Genomic DNA, 21,822 nt, shown 5'->3' with positions numbered 1-21,822 from the left:
ACACAGCCAGGAAGACCCCAACTCACATCTTCTCCCTGCAGTTATCTCCCAGCTTTTCACCCCAACTTCATATGAAATAGACTCTCAAACTCAGAGGGAAGCAGCCCAGGAAAGATGCCAGGCACAACATGGCAGGGCTGTGAACAGGGTTCAGCCACACATCAGCCAACCGCTCCGACACCACCGGGCCCCTCCAGCTTCACACTCTATGATCCAAGGACAGAAAGCCCAGCTGGTGGGGATCCCTGCTTCACCAGCCTGTCCTCGACATACAACCACAGAAACACAGAGTTGCTCAGGTTGCAAAAGACCTTCAAGATCATCCAGCCCAACTGCGACCCAACCACACCACCCTAAAACTCTCTGCTAAATCGTGAGCAGCACGAAGGGAAAAATAAAGCAAGCAAATAGGAAGGTCCTCTGCTGCACAGACACAGATCAGCCATCTCTCTTTTCCCCGTCATTAATTACTAACGCATTCCCAACTGCTATTGAAAACAAGAGCTCACCTACCCAGCAGACTTTCTTCCACCAACGTAACCCTTCCAACTCCATGCTACACAACAGCCATGGCTGCAATCCAACCTCAATGAGCAACTTCAGCTGGTTTAGTATTAAATGAGGAGGTTGGTGGCCCTGCGTGTGGCAGGGGGTTGGAGATTCACGATCCTTGGGGTCCCTTCCAACCCAGGCCATTCTGTGGTTCTGAGAGTAAGATTTGGGCAACAGAACGTTCACCAGCATGGCTGAGAGGCTCTGAGAACAAATGGCTTCCATGCCCCGAGCCTGGAGGAAGGCAGGCACAGCACTGCCCCTCTGAGCTGCAGCTAAAGGAAAGCACACAAAATCTGCTGTTTGCACACCCGTGTGTCAGCCCAGGAACAAGCAGAGCTCTGCATTTGCTCTGCCTGGCTCCGGGTCAGGAGTGCTCATCAGATGACTCTTTGGTAACTCACATGGACTGGGGCAGCGTGAATGGAAGCGGTTGTGGGGCAGAAAGAGGGTTATTCACACACATGAGGATCTGAAGGCTGGGATGTGCACCAAGTGCTCCACTTGTGTCAACCACAAGCCGACCCCACTGCTCCAACAACACCACGGCTCTGACAGACCTCTCCTAAGGGAGAAATAAAGCAGCTCCTTCCTTCCACGGAGCCTCCATCCACCTCCAGTCACACTGTGCTCCTTCCACAACGCAGATAACAAACATGGGCAATGTCAACACGTGTGATTCGTGGCTCTCCATGCATGGCACACACCAAACCGCCTGCTCCATGTGTTTTTAAGCAATGATTCCTCCAGCAGTCAGGCAGCGTGGCACGAAAATAAATCTGAGTCAAACATGAAAGCGGCACTCTATAATTACCGATGCTTTTTTAAAGAGAAGCTTTCAAGGTGGAGTTTCTCACACCGCAGCAGCATAAATAAATCATTCAACACCTATCAGGAAGACAAGCAGTGAGTGCTGCCCAAAAGAACACAGGGAGGGCTATGGATGACCCCCACCATGGGAGGACAAGGCAGGCTGCCCCCAGCCTGCCCACCCACCCCATGCTGCAGAGCTGGCAGTGCCACAAGCACATTTTGGGGCTCCATCCACGTTCCCAGCTCTTTTTGCTGCAGGCACACACACCAACCTGCTTCCCCCTTTAATTAACGCAGGGTCTGCATTCAAACTCCCTACTTTTTAAGTGAATGTAAACCAAACAGCTGCATTCCACATCTGTAAAGTAATGGGACTAGAGTAATTCATAGGAGCATAAGCTGAAATTGTTTCTTGAAGCTCAAAGTCCACTTAGCAAATAAAACATAAGAATGGTCCCATTCCTCATCCCTGCAAACATCTGCAGATGCAGTGGGCTCTGAACACAGGTTTCTGTGCAGTGCACACAGCAGGAATGCTGCTCACCTCAGAGCAGAAGGGAACATGTGCATTTGGGGGAAGAGTTAAAAGGGTGGATGGTGATGAGACAAGAGGGAATGGTTTTAAACTGAGACAGGGGAGGTTTAGGTTGGATATGAGGAGGAAGTTTTTCAGCCAGAGGGTGGTGAGGCACTGGAACAGGTTGCCCAAGGAGGCTGTGGATGCCCCATCCCTGCAGGCATCCAAGGCCAGGCTGGATGTGGCTCTGGGCAGCCTGGGCTGCTGGTTGGTGACCCTGCACACAGCAGGGGGTTGGAACCAGGTGATCATTGTGGTCCTTTTCAACCCAGGCCATTCTATGATTCTGTGGCAGTCAGGAACCACCAGCAGGTCGGCTGCTCCCAGCGAGGTGATGAGCACAGAGCTCACTCCACAGATGCATGCAGTGCTCACCAATGTCCACGCCTACGTGTTAACCATGCTGGGCACAAAGCCCCATCCCAATGGTACAAGAAGCCATTTGGAGCGATGAAGCTGACTGCAAGAGTTCCAATGAATGACACAAGGAAGGCTGTGAGACTGCCCTGATGGACTTGTACACACCTGGAAGTGCTGCTCCTGGAGACACCCAAGGCTTCACCCACATCCCATGGGCACAGCACTGCACTGGGCACTGGCTGAGCTCACACCTCCCAGCAGAGCCCAGCTCTAGAGAAGGAAAAACTTGCATGAAGGGTAGAGAAGAACATAACTTACATAAGAACTCGTACACAAAGTTCTGCGGGTTTTGTGTTTTGTTTTTTTTCCCCCTTCTTCAATGCACCACGGGCTTTATGTTGGTTTGGTTTAGCTCTAGAGAGCTTCCCAGCTCCTTTTGCTTTTGTTGTTTAATAAAATAAGTTATATATTCTATTAATCATAGAATGGCCTGGGTTGAAAAGGACCACAATGATCACCTGGTTCCAACCCCCTGCTGTGTGCAGGTCGTCAACCAGCAGCCCAGGCTGCCCAGAGCCACATCCAGCCTGGCCCTGAATGCCTGCAGGGATGGGGCATCCACAAGCTATTACTGATGTAACAGCACCCTGAAATGAAAGGCAGACTAAGATTCTACGCCAGCAACCCTCCAACCTGCTGTAAGCAATGCAGGAGAGCTCGCAGGTGAAGCATTCTGCTGCAAAAGCAGATGGGAAGCACAGCCTGCAGGACCCGCTGCGTGCAGCTGTGCTGAGGGACGCACATCTGGGCCAGAGGCACCGCCACGCACTGTGCCACACGCTGCCATCCATCGAGAGCAGCACAGGCTGGAAGGTGGGTGTGCCTGCATGCATTGCTGCAGTAAAAAACAACTGACATTTCGCCCGATCTGCCGGCTACGTTTGAGGGTTTCTCCATTCTAAAGGTTGCGTTCGACGTAGACTTGCATTCTGAAGGTTTCACAGAAAGTCAATCTAGCGTGCATAGCCTGAAATGCTGAAAGGTACCTTAGGAAACACATTTTTGCTCAGAAAAAAACGAACTCCGGCTAAAAAACAGACACACAAACAGCGCATCAACGGCCAAACCAATGGAGATGAAAGCAAGATGGGAACCGCTACAGAGCAGCAGCCGCCGCCGAGCACGAATGAATCCCCAGCATCGCGTGAGTCAGCCGTGAGAGCGGAGCCGCAGGGAGACCCGCACAGCCCCGCGTTACAACCGCGCGCCGATCCCAACGCAGCTCCCACCGCACCGCCCGCAGCACCGAAACGCGCCGATTCCCGCACCTCCGCAGGGATTTCTTTTTGAATTCTCGCCTTACGGACGGACGCTCCGCGCTCCGAGGTGGAGCGGAGAGGCGGCGCCCACCGCCCGCACCGCGCGCAGCCCCTCCGCCCCCCCCCGGGCAACGCTGCGGCTCGGCGCCCCCCGCCCCGCTCCGCCACCGCTCCCCTCCCCTCGGGGCGTCGAAGCAGCGCCGCCGACCCCCCCGCGGCCGTCCCCCTTCCAATCCCCGTTCCCAATCCCCGCACCCCGCGCCGCGCCCCCTCCTCATTTCCAGACGCTGGCGGCGCTGCGGGCTCCGCTTCCCCGCACCGAGGCCGCCCCCCCCTCCCCGCACAACCAGGAGCCGCGGAACCCCCCGGCACCGCGCTCCCCCCCCGACATGTCGCCGACATACACCCCCCCCCCCCCCCGACACACAGACGCCCCGTACCTGCCGGCGGCCCTCCCGCACACACAACGCTCCCGCTCAGCACAGCGCCGCTGCGGGCGCGCGCCCGGCGGGGAGGGGCGGCGCGGCGCGGAGTCGCGGGGGGGCGGCGGCTCTGCGGCTGCTCCCGGGGAGCGGCGGCGGCTCTGCACCCACCTCCCCGCCCCGCGCGTTCACTCCTTTCCTCCGGAGCAGCGCGCCGCCGCCTCGCGGGCGCGCGCGCGCAGGGCCGCGCGGAGGGCGAAGGGAAAAAGCGGGCGGGGCCGCGCTCGCCCCCCGGGTGGAGGGGGAAGGGAACGGCGGGCGCGCCCCCGGGCTCGCTCCCTCCCTCCCTCCTTTCGTCCCCGCGACGCGCGCGGAGGTGAGGCGGGCGGGGCGGATGGGTATTCATGAGGGGGCGTGGCTATGCAAAGCGCGCCCCCTTTCCTCCGCCGGCGCTGGGCGTGGTCGCAGCAGCGAGTGGGCGTGGCCAAAAGCCGCGAGTGGGCGTGGCTCCGCGCTGTGAGGGGTCGCGCGTCCGTCCCGCGGTGAGGGCGGGAAGGCGGGAGCGGCGCTCAGGCGGCGTCGGTCAGCGCGGGGCTGAGGCGGCACGGCCGCATCTCGGCGCCCTGCCCTGCCCCGCTCCGGCGGACAGGCTGATATTTCGGCCTTACTCAAGAGAAGGACCTTTTCGGCGGCGCTACAAAGCGTTCCCTTTAATTAGGTTAATTGCAGTCCCTACACTCGCTGGGCTGGACGATGCCCTGTCCCACCCGTTCCCTCAGTGCCGGTGAAGCAATGGGGTGAACAGGGGTGTGGGCAAAAATCAAGGATGGTGGAAAAACCCCACTCAGGAAGGGATCAGAAGAAGAAGAAGTTCGGGTTTGGCTGTGCGTTTGTCACAGCAGATGGACAGAGCCGTGTTTAAGAACCAGAGCCACATTTTGGGGATCAGAGCCACATTTTGGGGATCAAAGCCACGTTTCAGCAACCAGGCACAGCCCAGAGCGAACACATTATCACGTACTTCATCACCACACAGCCACGAAGGTTGCAGAAGCGCCCTCAGCCCCCCACCGTGCCCGCTGAGCCCATCCCTCAGTGCCGCAGCCCCACAGCTCTGAGTTTGGGGATTCCACGCAGCCCTCGAGGCCCAGCAATCTGCACTTCAGCAGAACAGCAGCACGGAACCTTCCAGAAACAGAAACCCGCAGCCTCCCACCTCCTTCACAGCTCCCAGCAGAAGTGCCGTCTCTAATTGCTGATCCACTGTTGCCCTTTGGTCTTTTTCAACCACGTACACTAGAGGGGAATAAGACGTCGTCAGAATAATTCCCGTGTTTTCCTTCAGCGACTTATTAGCATAGCAAATCACTGCCTCTGCGTTACAGCACCGTGAACATAATAGTTCCACCTACGAGAAAATATTCTCAGAACTGATGTCAGCTGCTTTATATATGTCGCCGTATCGTTACAAAGAAAACAGATCCCAGGCCGTAGGTTTGTGGACGACAGGAAGATGTGATGCTCCCATACAGAGCTGAGGAGCCAAAGGGAACAAGGCAACGGCAGGAGAGCAGACAGGAACACAGGAGCTGAACCTAAATGTCTGAACACTTAGCCGTGTGAGCCCAATACTGGCTGGTACTGGGCACCCCGAGGCATTTAGGAGCAGTCACAGAGGGTCCGTTTTCTTCACTGTCCTCACAGTGGTCAAAAGTGAATGCTTCAGCACAGGCACGTGGAATGGTTTCCCCAGGTCTTACAGCAGTCTGGCTGTAGGAACTTTTGAAGCAGATGTGATTCCGATGTGTTTCTGCTGTGTGCACAGGCTATGTACACTGCATTAATCTCAGCTGGGTGCCCTCCAAGTAGGAACCCACTGCTCCAAGTCAGTGCTTGGGTTTGAAATCCCTGCAGACTGAAAAGAAAGCATCCTTGCTTGCCACCCCAACACCTCTGCATTTTGCAAGGAGTCAGAACCCATTGGAACACACAAGGTTTGTTCTGAAAATGCCTTTGGGACACACAGGCATGCTTGGTTCCTGCATCCTGGCTGTTCAGATTTTATGTATGGCACCAACCCACCCAGACCTGCAGAGGGACAACAGCACGTATTTGAAGAATATCAACACAAAATACCCATAGCACTTAAGGCTTCAAGGATGGACTCAGGGACGGGGGAAGTTTTCAGGGTCACCATTCTGGATTTTGCTCCAGAAATCGATCCAAGTTCCCCTCTGGTCACATCCACATCTTACCACCTCTGGCCCCTTAGCTTGACAAACTGATGGAGACAATTTCCTAATGAAACAGGGAGCTACAAAAAACGACATCAAACCTCAATCAACTCCTTATGTTTTGTGTGGTCTTTGCAGCAAACTGACATGAAGTTTGTACAACAGCAAAGAAAAATAAAATGGCTGTAATAAACAAGATCTTGTCTTTTAATCAGCCGGAATACCTACGGTAAGATATTAAAACACTCGGTCTCTTAAATCAGATACCATCAGATAAACTTCCAGATGGATGCTATTCAGCGTGACCATATAAAAATAAACATTGCTTACAACATTTGTTACCAAAGAAATCGATGCCTATGGAGGAAACATTTTACAGTAATTCTAGATGTAAGATGCTTATTTTCTTCACGCTGCAGCAGTGTGACAGAACAGCGGTTCCACCATCCCTTCACTAATGAACAGCATGTCTATTCGTGCAGCCTGGGGAGTGTTCAAATAGATTTGGGGTTGGGTTTTTTTTGCAGAAGGGAGATTTTTGTTTCGCTGGCTGTTCAATTTTCATTTTTGCAATTTTTGGCAAGAGCATTTTGACCTGTGGGTAACTGACTGCATTTTGTCTAAATGGGAATAAATGCATGCTTTGTGATCCTTCCTCTACCATCAGCACTGCATTTGGACACCAGCAATGCCCTCCATCTGAGCAACAGCTGACACAGGGACTTCCAAACAGAACTTTTGAGGATAAACAAGAACAAGGGTAAGTAAAAGCAGCTTCATTTCCTGCACACACCTGCTCAGGGGTGCGATGGGCAGACAATGCGGAACCAACTGCAAAGGGAAACCTCAGAGATTCTGTTTAACAGCAAACACCCATTAGTGAAAGAATAATAGTGTATGGCAAATCATAACTGCAAGTTTGGAAGAGAGGATGTATTTATGCAGATCATAATTCAGCAACAATGCCAAGCTCAACATTTTCCACTTGAGAGGCACTAAGGGAGCTTTAATGATTGCATGTGATCAAGATAACATCTTGAGTGAAATAATGCAGCTCTGGCACACCGGGGTACAGCGATCAGAGTGCAAACAGCACTCATGTAAAGAAAGGTCATTATTGCACCTTCAGATCTGTTCACGTTACAGAGTTGGTGTGTTCTCTGCAGACAGAAGGTACCAGAATTTGTGTGTGCCCAAACAGAACAGCAGCTTCTGGCTTTTCCTCGCTCAGTCACACCAGGACCAACTTAACTCTGTCCCTAAGAGTTAATGACTGCTGATGGCAATCAAGTGTTCATTTGTGGTAGGAGCAGCGTTACACAACTCAGTTCTGCTAACAGCTATTTATGGGACACACTCTGTGGCCACCATACACTGAGAGCAGCTCCACTTCCAGTTTGTATGTGGCCATCAGTTGGAACCTCCCACACCCTCATCCTTTGTATTTCTGGCCCAGCATTCTGGAAAGCTGTTCAGCACGGACCAGTTTTTGCTGTGTTGGTCTGCGTGCACAAACATGACATCAATTGGCTGACCAATGAGAACAGCCAGAAAACTTTGAGAAGCTTTCTATTTTTTTAATCCACTTCACACAACAGAGTTCAGACACAGATTGCTGCTATAGGGGCTGCACACTCCAAAATTAATCTTGTGGTTCTAATTAGCCCAATTGGTTTAAGAAAGCACTTCTGCTAATAAACACTGCCCAGGAAAAAGAAGACCAATTATGGTGCTATTTTCTGCCTGTCCCACTTATTCCTATACTCTTCTCCACTAAGAGGAGCAATTTGGTGTGCTAAAACAAAAGGAAACGTGCATGTCTAAGATCAACAGGAAAGTCAAGGAATTATTTGTTCTCCATCACTGAGATGAACAGACAAGAGGTACCGAGAATAAAACACGGCAACGATGATTCTGATTGGAAATCAGGAGTAATTTTTTAATGGCACGGATGGTTAAGCATTGAAATAGACTTTGTGTCAACACCAGGATATCCTATCCACAGAGACAGTAAGTGTTTGTCATAAAATAGGTAAATTTGAGCCTGGTTTGGGCACTGCAGTCATGGCTTGGATTCCCTGGGCAATTTGCAGCAGCCTGTAAGGGCAGATGCAATGTGTGGACAGAAGCAGTGGTTCTGTGCAGATACAAGTCCTGCTGCAGAACGTTATCTTCCATCCAGATTAGTGCAATTTAAGCTTTTCAGGTAGGTAGAAAACTATTAACTCTAGCCACTTCAACAAACCTTGTGAGGAAAGCACTGAATTCAGAACACCACAAAGCTGATGCACAGAATTCTGCTGAGCAGGCATTCATAGGGCACTGCCACCCTTTGCAGCCCACACCTGCGGGACCTTTAGGGAAACCAGACAGCACTCCTTCACCATCAGACCTTGGAACAATACTGGTTCTAAAGCAGCAATCAATACTTTGCAAGCCAACAAAATAATAAGGCTATTTATTTAACGCATAACTGTCGGCGGTTTGATAAATTGATCTCACGTGCTCTACTGTAAAGAGTACAGCTTTAGTCAAAGTCATTCTTAGAAAAGGAAAAAGCTTTGGTTCACTCTGTCTGTTTCTGTCAAATACACTGCAACTCAGTGGTGATGGAAAAACGGGTATTTATCCAAACTGCCCCAGACACTCCCTTAACCCATCCCAGCATTAACAGAACCAGTCAGATTCTTCTCCAGCACATCACGTCTCCCGTTCAACCCATTCAATCAATCAAGATAGATTTTTTTATTGCTCGCCTACCCCAAAATCCAAAGTGCTATACGAGAGCGTTGGTCTGAGTGGTTATTTTGTTAAGTGGGCACAGGTGAAGAGGAAACAGCACAGTAGCTCCTTCCAGATCTAACACAGTGAAGCGCTTCCTCCTCTGATTCTCCTACACCATATCAGCCCCACTGGTCCCAGCAGCCCTCGATGTGCAGAAGGCCGACCCTCAGCAGCTGTTTAGGTGGAGCTGATGCCTCAGCACTAGGAAGCACTCAGCTCTGCAAACTTCTGAGTGATCCCTCAGCTCCCACAGAGATGAATTACAATGGCAGAAACCACCACATTTGGCAAAATGGCATCTCACAGCAGGAGGCCTGGAAGTGCCTCCTGTCCAGTAGTGGCATCAAGTCAGACTGTCACAAAGAGTAAAGAGCTTGCCTCCAGCCCAGGGCAGACACAACAGCTGATGAACTTGTTTGCAATAATATTGTAAAAGCGTTATTCCCATCCCCAGTAGGATATCTCCTGACTCTGAAATGCTATCCCAAGAGGGCATCATTATCGCGAACCGCATCGACGCTCCAAATCCTTTTTTCATGACATTCCTAAACTGCTTGCTCTGCCCTGATTCATTTCAGGAAACTGATAAGGCAGCTGTAAAAATACACCGTGCAAAGCACGCTCATATTACAAACCAACTGGCAGAATCTGCACTTTTTTTTATCCCAAGGGAGTCAAGATTGTTGTTTATTCCATTTTCCAAAAGGCACATGAACTACAACGCAACCTTCTCTTAATGAACCCAACTGGTTTTGGGAAGTAGGTGTGTACTGACAGAACATTTTGGCTTGCAATGATCAGTAAAGCAGCCGCCTCTGAAACATGTGTGGGCTACACTCAAAGGATTTTCTTATTATGAAAGGGGGTGTGGGTCTCTCATTTCAGGAAAATGATCATAATTTTCTCTGTTCCTACTCAGTGTCTCCTGTAAGCATTGCTGCCTTTCTCACGACAGCTTCCCAAGCAAGGTGACAGGTCAGAGGATCTGCCAGGCCTGGCACAGTCCTCACATCACTTCCATGGGAGCACTGGTATCAGCCAGAAAGGGAAAAATGGGGACTCAGCTTCTTATTGGTAACAATTAATGGCATTTTTTTCCTCAGAATTGTGTATCTTAAAAGCACAGAAATGCCCAAAACATAGCTTGCTGAGCCTGTTACTCCATGTTTTATTGATACGCCCTTCCTGCAGACCTTCCCAACTGCTCTGTTATTCTCCTGAACCTTCTTTCTGACAGTTGTGAGCCACTCCTGTGTGCCACCAGTCTGGTGTTGTTTTACACCCTGGAGGTGGCTGCAGTTCAGTGACAGATCCCTCTGCTAGCAATATTAGCACTCTGTGGCAGCACAGGAATCCAGATCTTCAGGACTAATGACACTGTAGAGGTACTTGAGGTGAACTTACAAAGTGAAAAATGACGCTTTGATCTGCAGTTCCTTTTTAACGCTTTCCTTACTTCAGTTGATCCCAGTTGCCATTGCAGCCCTTGCCTGTGTCTTGTATATTGGTCTTTTGCACTGACAGTTAACAGAAGCTCACACATAAAGTAATTTCTTCCTCCTATTCCAGAGGACCTACACTGCGAAACAAAGGTTGATAATGAACTTATACTTAATGAGGCAACTCTGGAGAGCTACAGCTTGTTCCTGCTGCCACTGGATTCCCTCCATGCATGCTCGTGGCAAAGGAGCCCAGCAATACCTCCAAGCTATCCATGCAGGGATGGGCAGCATGGGCTCTCTGCCACTGCCTGCAGGCCCCTCCACCACTCTTCAGCCAGAAGTTTAAGGCTTCTTCACTGGAAGAGATCAAAGCGAGGTGCTGTGCTGGTTCATCCCTATGAAGGAGTCCCATTCCATTTGGGAACATTACTGCTGTCCTCAGCATCCCACCCTAGTTTCCTCTGAAACTACAAAGTCTACACCAGACCAGAAGCAATGGCAGGTGGCCACATGGCTTGAGCCTCTCTGCAGCCCCCCTGGGCAGACATTTCTGCTCTCCACGAGGGTGATCTGACAGAACAAACCAGCTGTTCCCCGAGTGCTCCATGACAGGCTGGAGCCTGGATAGTTCAGAGCAGCACTTGAACTCTACAACTCATGCCTATAGCTTTGCCAAGCAATTTCTTCCATTATGAATCTTTGTTGTGTAACAACAGATACTTGTTTTTTTTTTTTATTTTTTGGTTTTTTGTTTTTTTGTTTGTTTTGTTTTGTTTTAAGGTAAGCCATATTTGAGCCGAATCAAAAATAAGCAAGAGCTAAAATATCTGCAGTGCTGGGGCTATGCCAAACACCCACAGATCCTGTACCCTGTACTCAAGTCTTGTCAAGTAGCTCAGCGCATCTTTGTTCTCATCATTTACTTTCATTTTATGCCTAACTGAGAAGTGTCCTGATTAACCAAGCAAAACACTGCAAGGAAAGCACAGGGAACGTTTGGTCAGCTTTGGGTGCTTTGTGCTGCTCCAACGTCCACAGCTCTCTTGCTCAGATATTTAGGCATACGTACAATTGTACTTAGAGCTCGTAAATCTTCTTCCCCAAAGTCTTTTACAGAAGTAAACAGATAACTAAACAGAATAGTGGTAAGATCTGTTGGGGGTAATGGAGCAACTAGTAGAGCTGGGAAAGGCAATGATAAACAAGTCCTTCTGCTAAGACAACTCAACCCAAGCTTTCCAATCTGCGGTCATTTACTACAGTCCTTGCAGCCCATGGACACCTACATGCTGCAGAAGGTAACAAAGCAAGTGCTGTCCTTTCACACGGACAAGGGTTATGTTACACAGCAATAGGCTGCATGTTGTGCTCACCTCCATACACAGATGAAGGAGCGCAGAGGAAAATTAACAACTTTGGTGACCTAACCAGAGAAACAAAGCACCTAGAGCTGCTCCTCCCAGGTACCAACCGGATGTGGGAAGGGGGAGCAGCAGCCTTGACTATCATGCTGCTGGATTTTCTACCCTACAGCAGGTGGTACCCTGTATGCGGGAGTCTGTGCAGCCATCTACAGACATGGCATTTTCCAAAGGAACGTTTTGAGGGAGCACCAGAAATTATGGGAAGTTGAAAAAATCACAGTTCTAATCAGAGTGTGTGTAGTGAGCAAGGACATTTCGTTTAATGAAATAAAGACTTTGGGAAATGGAAGCAAAACGAAGTATTTGTATGTGATGAGGTGAAGTGAGATGAAGTGACTACGTGTAAGAAATGAGTGATCCACCATCAGTTTGAGCACTAGCTATGCAAGCCGTTTTCTTATTTACAAAACAAAAAGAGAAAATTTTTCCTCTGCCATTTGCAGAATAAGACACTTCCCTTCACTAGCCTGTGTGTGAAGTGAGAATGAACAGCATTTCTTCATCTGAAGCCCAAGCAGACAAGAAACACCCCTAACGAGTTTGTTCTAGTCAGAATCAGGAAAGGCAGTAACAAAACAGCCTGTTTTTCCGGTACTTTCACTTTCCACACACCCTGAATTACATTCACTTTTATGGGAGATGGAGACCATTCACACCCTTTGCAAAATGAACAGCAGCAGCCAGGCAAGCAGTGTGGAGGGCAAGAGACCTGCCTGCTTTGTTACACAAGCACCTGCTTTCAGGATGCACCGAAGCAGAACCATGAGCACCACAAGAGCTGGGGCAGCACTAAGGCTGGGGCTGGAGCCAGGGGAAAGAATCCGAAGGAAGGTTCAGCAAGAACATTCTGAACTGCCTTTGGCATGAAAACATCGAGTCCTCGCGTTACACCACAGCAGCAGGTGGGTGACAAGGACCCCCATGACCTAGAGATGAGTCCTTACATCCAGAGCTCTGAGATTACACATCTCCACTGCAGTGCTGATGCTGTCCTATGGACAGTCTGTCTTTGCAGTACCCCATAGGCTGCCTGCCCTCAGACCATAATCTCCAGGAGAGGCAACTTCTGTTCTGAGTCCACGATTGACTTTTTAGATGTACCCAAGGCTGCATTAGTAAACTTGCAAAAGAGTGTGATGTGAGTGAGAGTGTAGCCTCGCAGTCCATGTTTTGTAATGACAGCTTCAGGATCTGTGTCCTGAAAACGTTTGGATGCAGAAGATTAAAAGTTAAAGGTGAGAAACGTTAACTTGAGGAAGAAAAAAAAACCAAACCAAAACAAAAAACCATTACCAAAATCAAGCATTCAAAATTTAAAATTACAGTACTCCTGGAAAGAAGCAGCCTGAAACAGCACTTAGGAATTCAGTTGTGAGCAGGAAGTAGAGCAGTGCTACACAGCACAAGCTGTGATGTCAGCACACCCCAGCAGAGGGTTTGTGCTTTGTCCCTTACATCGGGATAATAAATAGAGACCTGCTGTAACTCGGTGAGATGATTTGATCAAGGCTGGATGATCAGAACAGAGGAAGTAAGCAAAGGTAAAATAAAAAGTAAAAATAAAAATAAAGCCTCCAGGTCGCTCATCAGTCATTGGTTGAGGCAGCAGGACATGTTTGTTTTGTTGTCAGAGGAGCAGTGAGACTGTGCTGGAGGGACAGAGAGCCCAGACTGGATGCACGGGAGAGGAGAGCTTCCCTGAGAGGCTCCCAGGGCCGGCTCTGATGGAGTTCCAAGTGTTTTCTCTTTAAATATTCATTTTTTGAGAGTAAGATAGAATTCCTTCACTCTGAGGAAAAGGGACTGCTTGAACTAATGGGGAAAAGGGAGTACATGAAGTAACGGCTGGGCTATCAGGACTTCTGGAACAGTACATGCTGCAGCCCCAAGCAATGCAGAGAAAAACAAGGGTGTCTGAAAGTTAACAACTTAGATGTATCTCTTGTACAGCAAAAAGATACACGTTTTAATCTCAGCTTCCAAAGGTGTCCTTAACACATGCCTGCAGTGCTCCAGTGGTTATCCCTTACCTTATACTTCACTGCAGATTGCTTCTGGAGCCGTGTGTAAGCATTCGATGCACTCAGTGGGAGTGGCTGCTGAACATCTTCCAGGAGAGCCATTAAAGATCCTTCCTGGCTGCCTTCAAACCATGCTGCGAGCCCCAGCTAGGAAACCTGTGCATACAAACGTAAAGATACGTAAGCAAGGCCAAGAGGAACGCATTCTTCCAATGCAGAGCCTGCAAGGAAGGACAGCACAACAGCAGCAAACGTCTGAGCACACTGACATTGTTAACTCCAGCAATCCGTCTGATGTTCACCCATAGAAATTATGTTTATGACACTCAAGAAGCTGTTAAAAAAAATAGCAGAAAGCCCAGCACCAAGGAAACTATTTGCAAATGGCAGTGTTTGAGAATGATCTCATTTTAAAAGATTTAGTGCAGCAAAACGTGTAACTGGAAATGAAAGGGGAAAAAAAGAGAAAGAGAAATGTCTTAAGACGAACGTTTGAGGAATATATCACAGATTTTGCCAAGAATTATTCACATACATCTGCACAATCCCCCTCCAACTATTTTTACTTTTCTGTGGGCCAATACAGAGAGCTGCGTATTGTCAATCCTAAAAATAAGTGTTTGAGCTTTAAAAAGCATTTCTTTCGCAGTACGGGAAAGAATGATAATGTTCAAATTAACCTTTCTGACAGGCTGCGTTGCCTCAGCCACGGTAGGCAGAGGGCAGAGCATAACCTCTTCCTCACCCTCCGACAGGAACAAGGAAACAGGCCAGACAAAGGCTGGAGGACCATAAGCAGAGAACGCGCTGCAGCCCATCCTGCTCTGGGATTTGCATCATGGAGAAGCTGCCCTACCCACAGCATGCCTGCCTTCCCAGAGCTCACACCATGTATGCCCATGTTCCCTGTCAGCCTCCAAAGCCAAAGCTGAGACCCTGGTGCTGTTCCAACAAATAGTAGAGCTCCCTTGGCTTCAGAGGCCGTTTCACACCGTAAATTCCAGAGTCATTGGAGAACCATCCATCTGTTTCATCGTTGCCCCCTGTGCTTGGTGTCTGTCAGTGCTACCTTCCCTGCATACCTATGAGTGCACTTGCTCTACTTCCTTAGTCATTAGCTTTCTGAACACTTCCTGCACAGCAGGTACGGCTACTCTAATGACCATCCTCTAAATAAGATTCATAACAACTAAATAAAATAATACTTTTTTTTTTCCCCTCCGGGCAAATTGCACACATTAGGGACATCTCTCTAAACTTCTCAAACACACATTTACAGCTGCCCATAAAACCCTTGTGGTAATTGTCCTGGAGGAGGGGCAGAGATGACACGGGCTAAGGACAGGCACTAAGGCCAGTGTGGGTTCTGCCTTTGCCACAAAATAAGGCAAAACAGTGCAGCCCACTCCTCATCCCTCCCTCCCAGCCATGCAAACCAATTGTTCTGCATCGACACAGAGCCTTCTGTATTCCCTTCCAACACAGGAGAAGTCCATCACCTGACAAATACCGGTGCTACAGTCCCAAATTCCCCTCATTTACGGCACTGGACTCTTATCAGTATTGATAAAACCGCTCTGCAGTGGATGCCATGAAATCAGTCACTTGTTCAGCAAACACTGCTACCAGCACAGCCTGCGCATGCTGTCCCTGCTGCCACTTCCCATGGCTCCTTCAGTTCGCTGCAGCATCACCCATAGGTGAAGGTGGAGCAGATGAGCGCTCAGAAGCTTGGGCCGGCCACCGATAGCAGCTCCCACAGCACCTAATGGTTGTTTATAACACAAAGCATAATTTTAGCAGCAATCCCTTTTTGTTTTCCTCTCTATTCAGAAAAGAAATGCAAAACCTTTGGGGAATACTTCAAACTGACTTTGCGTGACCATGAGCCATACATTAACTTCATCGGCAAAAAGAGGACCGCAAGCAAAAGTAGCTGGAGCAGATGAGCATTGCTGAGCTTTGGGGACAGCTGCTGAGGGCCAGAGCTGCCAATCTAAAGTAATTTTGGCCTTGCAATGAACAATTCTATCCACGTACAGTGAAGGTCCTCCCCTTCTCCCTGCTTCCAACCGGCCCTCCGGATGCTATTCTTGCTAAGTACTCATGACAAATGCGTTCAGTACTGTAAAAAAGCCAAAAGGTTCTTTACACCAATAATTGAGCCACGTCTGCTGCAGCTCCACTGCCAACATCGCAGCTCCACTGCTGGGCCTTGTGACAGCACAGTGCAAACACACAACTGCAGGCAAACAAGTGAAACACACAATGAAAAGATAACAGCTGGAAAGCACGAGCCCAGAGCATTGTTCCCTCAGCTCTGTGCAATTAGCCAGCCTTGTGCTGGCTGCTTACAATTCCTGTAAGGAGTACAGCAGTGTTGTACATGTTCTAGGCATTGCCTTGGTGTAAACATCTGTGCAGCAAAGAAAACGGGGCCCACAGCGAGGAGAGCTCAGGCAGAAGTGAGGAAGAAAACAAAACGGGAGCCTCAGTTCCCTCTTTTTCTATGGCTTAAATCTTGGCTTTGCAACTCTCATGCATTTTTGACCATTCTAATGTCATTTCCTACAGTCTTTTCATTTGTTCTTTTGGGGAAACGAGAAAAGCAATTTTTCTTTCCTTTATGCTTCAGCACTGCTAGAAGAATGGAAGAAGTCCAAAGCCTTTATTATTAGAAAAATAAGCTTTTCTTTCATTTTAGATGGACGCAGAGAAAGACTGTTTCCAAACACGATCCAAGCAGCTCACTTTGCAGTGAGCTTTCCCCCTGACGTACCCGTGCTGCACTACTGTTTCCCAAACTCTTCCATTTGGAAGGCAGTACAAACGTGTGGGAAACACTGTCAAGCTCTGGAACATCTTCCAAATGAAAATAACTCAGTTTTGGCAGTGACACTTTCAGCACTTACCAGGTGTTACGTGCTCAATGCATTATTCTAAACAGTGACAGCATGACCCTGAGGCTGTTTTTAGCCTATTTAAAAGCGGGTTCAATATCTCAGGTTGCTGCCCAAAGAAGACTTGTGGAGCTCTTGGAGACCAACAGCCACATCTCCAGAATGGAGAAGAGAAGACTTTACCCCGCGGGATCTTCACAGCCTTCCAGAAATGCGGTCTCAGGTGAGCAGTGGGGTTGGAGAACACCTTAATGCACGGATACACAGATTGTATCTCTGCATTATCTTAAAGATCTATGCTATGGCAGAAGACATAACAGCGTAGGCGTAGCTAACCACGCTTCTTTTCCCTTTATCAAACCTTAAGAGAAGAACCTGTGTGATTGTACGACAGATTACGCAGCAATAACACGGCCCTGCAACAGAAATGGAAACTCAGTGGGCAGCCCGTGCGCGTTTCTCCAAAACAAGCTGTGAATAACTGCGGAGGAAGCAGCCTCCTCAGACAGCACCGTCAGAAAGCTTTCTGCTGTCCCTTGGACCTGCATCCAGCAAGGAGCAACCACAGGTAGTGCTGCCTCACGTCTGAGAGGAAAAGCAATCCTCTGACAAAACGGCGGATGAGTATTTCTCCAGGTTCTGCTCTTCTCGTTATTTATCTCGAAATATAAAGACCAAAAACTTTGACAAGTTTTTTTTTTTTTTTTTCTATTGGAAAAATAAGCTTTTCTTTCATTTCAGATAGATGTGGAGAAAGATTGCTTCCCAGCCATTCGCTCCCTGTGTGCCTCAGCCTCCAATGCCGTGTTTTGCTTGTTCAAAACAGGGAGCTGCTGGAGAGGGTCCAGAGGAGGGCCACAAAGATGATCAGGGGGCTGCAGCACCTCCCCTACAAAGACAGGCTGAGGGAGCTGGGCTTGTTCAGCCTGGAGAAAAGGCTGCGGGGTGACCTCATTGCAGCCTTCAGTACCTAAAGGGAGCCTACAAACAGGAGGGGAATCAACTCTTGGAAAGGGCAGATAACAGCAGGACAAGGGGAAATGGTTTGAAGTTGAGGGAGGGGAGATTGAGGTTGGATGTCAGGGGGAAGGTCTTTGCTATGAGAGTGGTGAGGTGCTGGAACAGCTGCCCAGAGAGGCTGTGGATGCCCCGTCCATCCCTGGAGGTGTTCAAGGCCAGGTTGGATGGGGCCCTGGGCAGCCTGGTCTGGCATTAAATGTGGAGGTTGGTGGCCCTGCATGTTGCAGGGGGGTTGGAGATTCATGATCCTTGAGGTCTCTTCCAACCCTGGCCATTCTGTGATTCTGTGAAAACTCATTAAGTCAATGCTGTGCCCTGAAGAGATTCCCACAGAACCAGGGATGCACTGCAGTGACACACGGGGCACGACCACCCAATAAAGAGAGCAGGGAACACAAATGCAATTCATGCAAATGCAGAAGTCTCACCGGGATGGTTTGTACCCCCCGTAACCCACATTGCCTAGCACGCTAACTTACAAGCAGATTGATTCAACCTAACAGCCTAATTTACATAGCAAATTAGGGCAGAATTTCAACAGTGCTCGCCTCTTGGCAAACGTTTGACACCGGGAAAGTAATATTTTAAAATCAATTTGTATTTCAAAGCTGTTTGGTGAACTTCTCAAGACGTGGTTGCTGCTATTTGATGGGAATACGGGGGGGGATGGCAGGGCCTCCCTGCACTGCGTCCTCAGAGCACGAGCAGCCCAGCAAGGAGAGGAGCAGCCTGCTGTACACAGCGCCTTCTCACACCTGATTTCAGCTTTATTTCTTCACGTGCAGGGAGGGAAATAAATAAGCATTATAAGCTTCACTCTGTGCTGCTGCCTCGCCCAGCTATGGCGGATGTTTACCGAAGGGATTAAACTAATCTTTGTCTTCTCCCTCTTATCTGGAGCCTCATATCCCTTTCCTAGGCGGTAAGTAACACCATACAATAATATATGCCACTTCGTGCGGTTATCGGATTCCCACAAACATAAGGACGTTTTTCCATCTGATCAATTTCAGGCACTGCAGCCGTTTCACAGCACTGTATCACACCCGTAGTGAATCTTCTCGCTGTGATCAAATATTTAACATCTAACTAATAAACTGAATGCAGACGTTAATTCCCTGCCACTCCGTGCTTTATTGCCTACAGATAAATTATACAGGCAGAATCCCTCCAGAAGCACAGAAAAGCATTTGATTTTGATTTGATTTGAAGTTGGATTGACAGCAGTGGTCATTCACAGGCAGTGAGTATCTGCTCCTGTATTACAGACTGCAGATAAATGGAAAATGGTTACCTTCGGAACTGTCACTTCCTCACCTGACATTTACTACAAAAGATTAAGAAGAACCATTCCTGCTGACAACAGAGGACTGAAATCACACAGAACAAGCGGGCTCAGCCCCGCTCTGCTCCAGCCAACGCTGCATACCCACACTCCATCTCAATAGGTATGGTCAGCTTGTTCCAAGGGAATAACATCTATCCTCTCAAAATAACCAGGATCACCTCTCACCTATCGCCAAATAGGTTGTGAAATCACCTCCCCTGACAAGGAGCACTCCGGTGGGGATTTACATTTGCAGACAACAGGACAGAACATGGGAAGCGAAGCACACGGGGCACCTTTAGGTGCCGTCTTCTGTTATCGCTGACATATGCGACTAGTCACAGCCAACAGCGTGGATCCAACGTTTGTCATTTTTACAAGGATTGAGTAATGCTAAATGTCACTGTGGGCTGGTGTGAGTGCTGTTTACAAGAACACTGGTACAAGATATGAAGGGCCACATTTATGGTTGGCACAGCAAGTTGAAACTACCCGTTTCAAGACACTGGAGCAACGCTAAATTAAATCATTGGGGAACCTGCCTTGCTGTGTCCAGATGAATTCTAATATATTGTCTAAAAAAAAGGTTCCAAATAAATAAAAACTGTGCAACCAAAAATGTTTGCATTTGTTTCTAGAAGCACACGTGCCAATTAACCCCAAGGTTTGGGACATGCAAATGCCACAGCCAAGCTTAGGAGGGGCCTTTAAACATTCCAACAGAAGCTTTAGGCTTGGTTTGCATTTCTCCTTCTACCCCAGTTAAAAGCAGTGACAGTGGCAGAGCCAGCAGAGCAGGAGGGATGGACACAGTGCCAAACCCAGCACCTCACAGACCAGCAACATCCCATGGTCCAACTGCAGCTCTGTGTGCTCTGCGCTGCCTTCTGAAACACATTGCAAAAAGTCACCAGAGACAAGGAGTTACAAGCTCTCTGCAGCACCAAATACGATCTATCAGTCCTCACCGTGTATTTCCTCATTTAGAGGATGGAAAGAACTGCCACCACACTGGTCATTAACTACTTGACCGGAACATCACGTGCTCAATGACCCAACAAGATGCTGACGCACGTCCCCTTTGGGGTGCCCACTCTCCTGTGCACTCCCTGGTTGCAGGCAAATGCATTAGGAATGCGTTATTCCCATAGGGAAGGAGGCTGTAAGCAGCAGGCAATGACTTCCCAGTGGTGTTTGGAGCCGACCCAACACAAGGTGCCAGCAGACTGCAGCTCCAAGGACAACACACCGTATTTGCTCCTCCTCTCCAGTGGCCCAGATGGGAAGATCCATAAGAAAGAAGTAAATTTGCATTATTCAAAACTGGCAGATGAGTGTGCTCACAGTGATCCCAGCTCAGCCGCGCACAGCTCCAAGCAGGGCACTGCACTGCACACAAGTGGGCTCCCAGGGGATCCCAACTGTCGGGCTGTGGCTCTGACCCCAGCAGAGCTGTGACCACACAAAATTCTCAGAGCTAACTTGAAACCTGGGCCTCGTTCTGCCAGCGTATGTGGGAGGGGTTGTGTGTTTGAAGGCATCCTCTGCAAAGCCAAATCCCCCTTCCTCTGAATGGAAAGACTGAAAAATGCACCCCTTCTTAGCAGTGCAGATGATGTCCTCGTGCCATGTTTGAGGTCAGCAGGGGACCTCAGGTAGGATGAGATTCAAATACAAACACAGCCCAACTTTATGCTTCCATTTCACCATACAGCTCCTAATGATTTCCTAAGCTTTATGAACCCACGTCCTCCTCCACCAGGCAGCTCATTATCAGCAGCCCTCGGATGGACAGGGAAGATCAAACCTCGTAAGGAACCTGTGTCAGAGCAGAGATTGGAAGAATTCTCCAGCAGATCCCAGCACCTGCACCCCAGGGGGCTCCAACGTGACGACTGATCAGTTGTCAACCTGGGAGGCCGAGGACGTGTCTCCTTTCACACTGGGCAGATGGCATCACTTTAATCACTCTTCAGCATCACGTGTTGAATAGAGCACTCTGATTTTTTTTTTTTTTTAGATAAATGGATCGTTGTCTTCTCCTTCCTGTGAATGTCCCTGCACTGAATATTCAAGTGAGAGAAAGCAGAGTGAAGGGAAAATCAGCCCCACAAAGGCAGGAACAGTAAGCATACTCCACAGCAATTATTTTCACACCAAAAAGACAGAAGTGGATGGAAGGAACATATGACCAGAACCACGGGCACTATTACAAAGCACTGGCTGCCTCTCCTAGCTACCGGAGCATAGGATGGGGTTGCTTAGTAACCCAGCCTGCCTGCTCCCTGCTCGGAAATCAGCCATAAAAGGAACTCCCTTGCTATTGCAGCGTTGCCACGGCAACGTGCAGAAGTGATGGATCCCGAGTTAGAGGCACACCTTAAGCAAGAATATGTTTCCTCTCATTTTAAATATTTTCCACCCCATAAACACATGGAGTCTGCGATTCTAGGTAGCTCCCAGCAAGGCTAACTTTTGTTGTTTGCATTCGCCTAAGACTTTGCATGTGTAGCAAAGCAATTTGCAAGGAAGAAAAGATAACAGCTGCCGTGCTGGATTGTGAACATTCATCCAGCAATGCAGTAAAACATACAGTAGATGCATACATGCATTCCTGCAATGCACTG

At 49.0% G+C, this 21,822-nt stretch overlaps 1 protein-coding gene and 1 long non-coding RNA gene across 14 annotated transcripts in view; one reads left to right on the top strand and one right to left on the bottom strand.

Annotated features, from left to right (window-relative positions):
- TANC2 (tetratricopeptide repeat, ankyrin repeat and coiled-coil containing 2) overlaps nucleotides 1–21,822 on the bottom strand; it is a 182,286-nt gene that overhangs the window by 150,080 nt on the left and 10,384 nt on the right. For 9 of the 13 annotated variants that reach the window (XM_090125169.1, XM_031600935.2, XM_090125175.1 and 6 more), the window contains exon 1: nucleotides 4,062–4,207. The gene's annotated coding sequence lies outside the window, so the exon portion shown is untranslated. Of the gene's footprint in view, nucleotides 1–4,061; nucleotides 4,208–13,957; nucleotides 14,105–21,822 lie in introns of those variants that run through there. The other 4 variants (XM_090125172.1, XM_031600936.2, XM_090125183.1 and 1 more) reach the window with 2 other exon arrangements.
- LOC149914967 (uncharacterized) lies at nucleotides 5,788–17,509 on the top strand. The gene is made up of 3 exons (XR_016460038.1): nucleotides 5,788–7,037; nucleotides 16,954–17,071; nucleotides 17,216–17,509. It is a non-coding gene; the product is annotated as an uncharacterized LOC149914967 (long non-coding RNA).

The sequence above is a fragment of the Phasianus colchicus genome, chromosome 26 (assembly GCF_987193195.1).
Source record: "Phasianus colchicus chromosome 26, bPhaCol1.hap1.1, whole genome shotgun sequence".
NCBI lineage: Eukaryota > Metazoa > Chordata > Aves > Galliformes > Phasianidae > Phasianus > Phasianus colchicus.
Note: the sequence above shows the minus strand (reverse complement) of the source record. Positions and strands in the feature narration are given on the sequence as shown.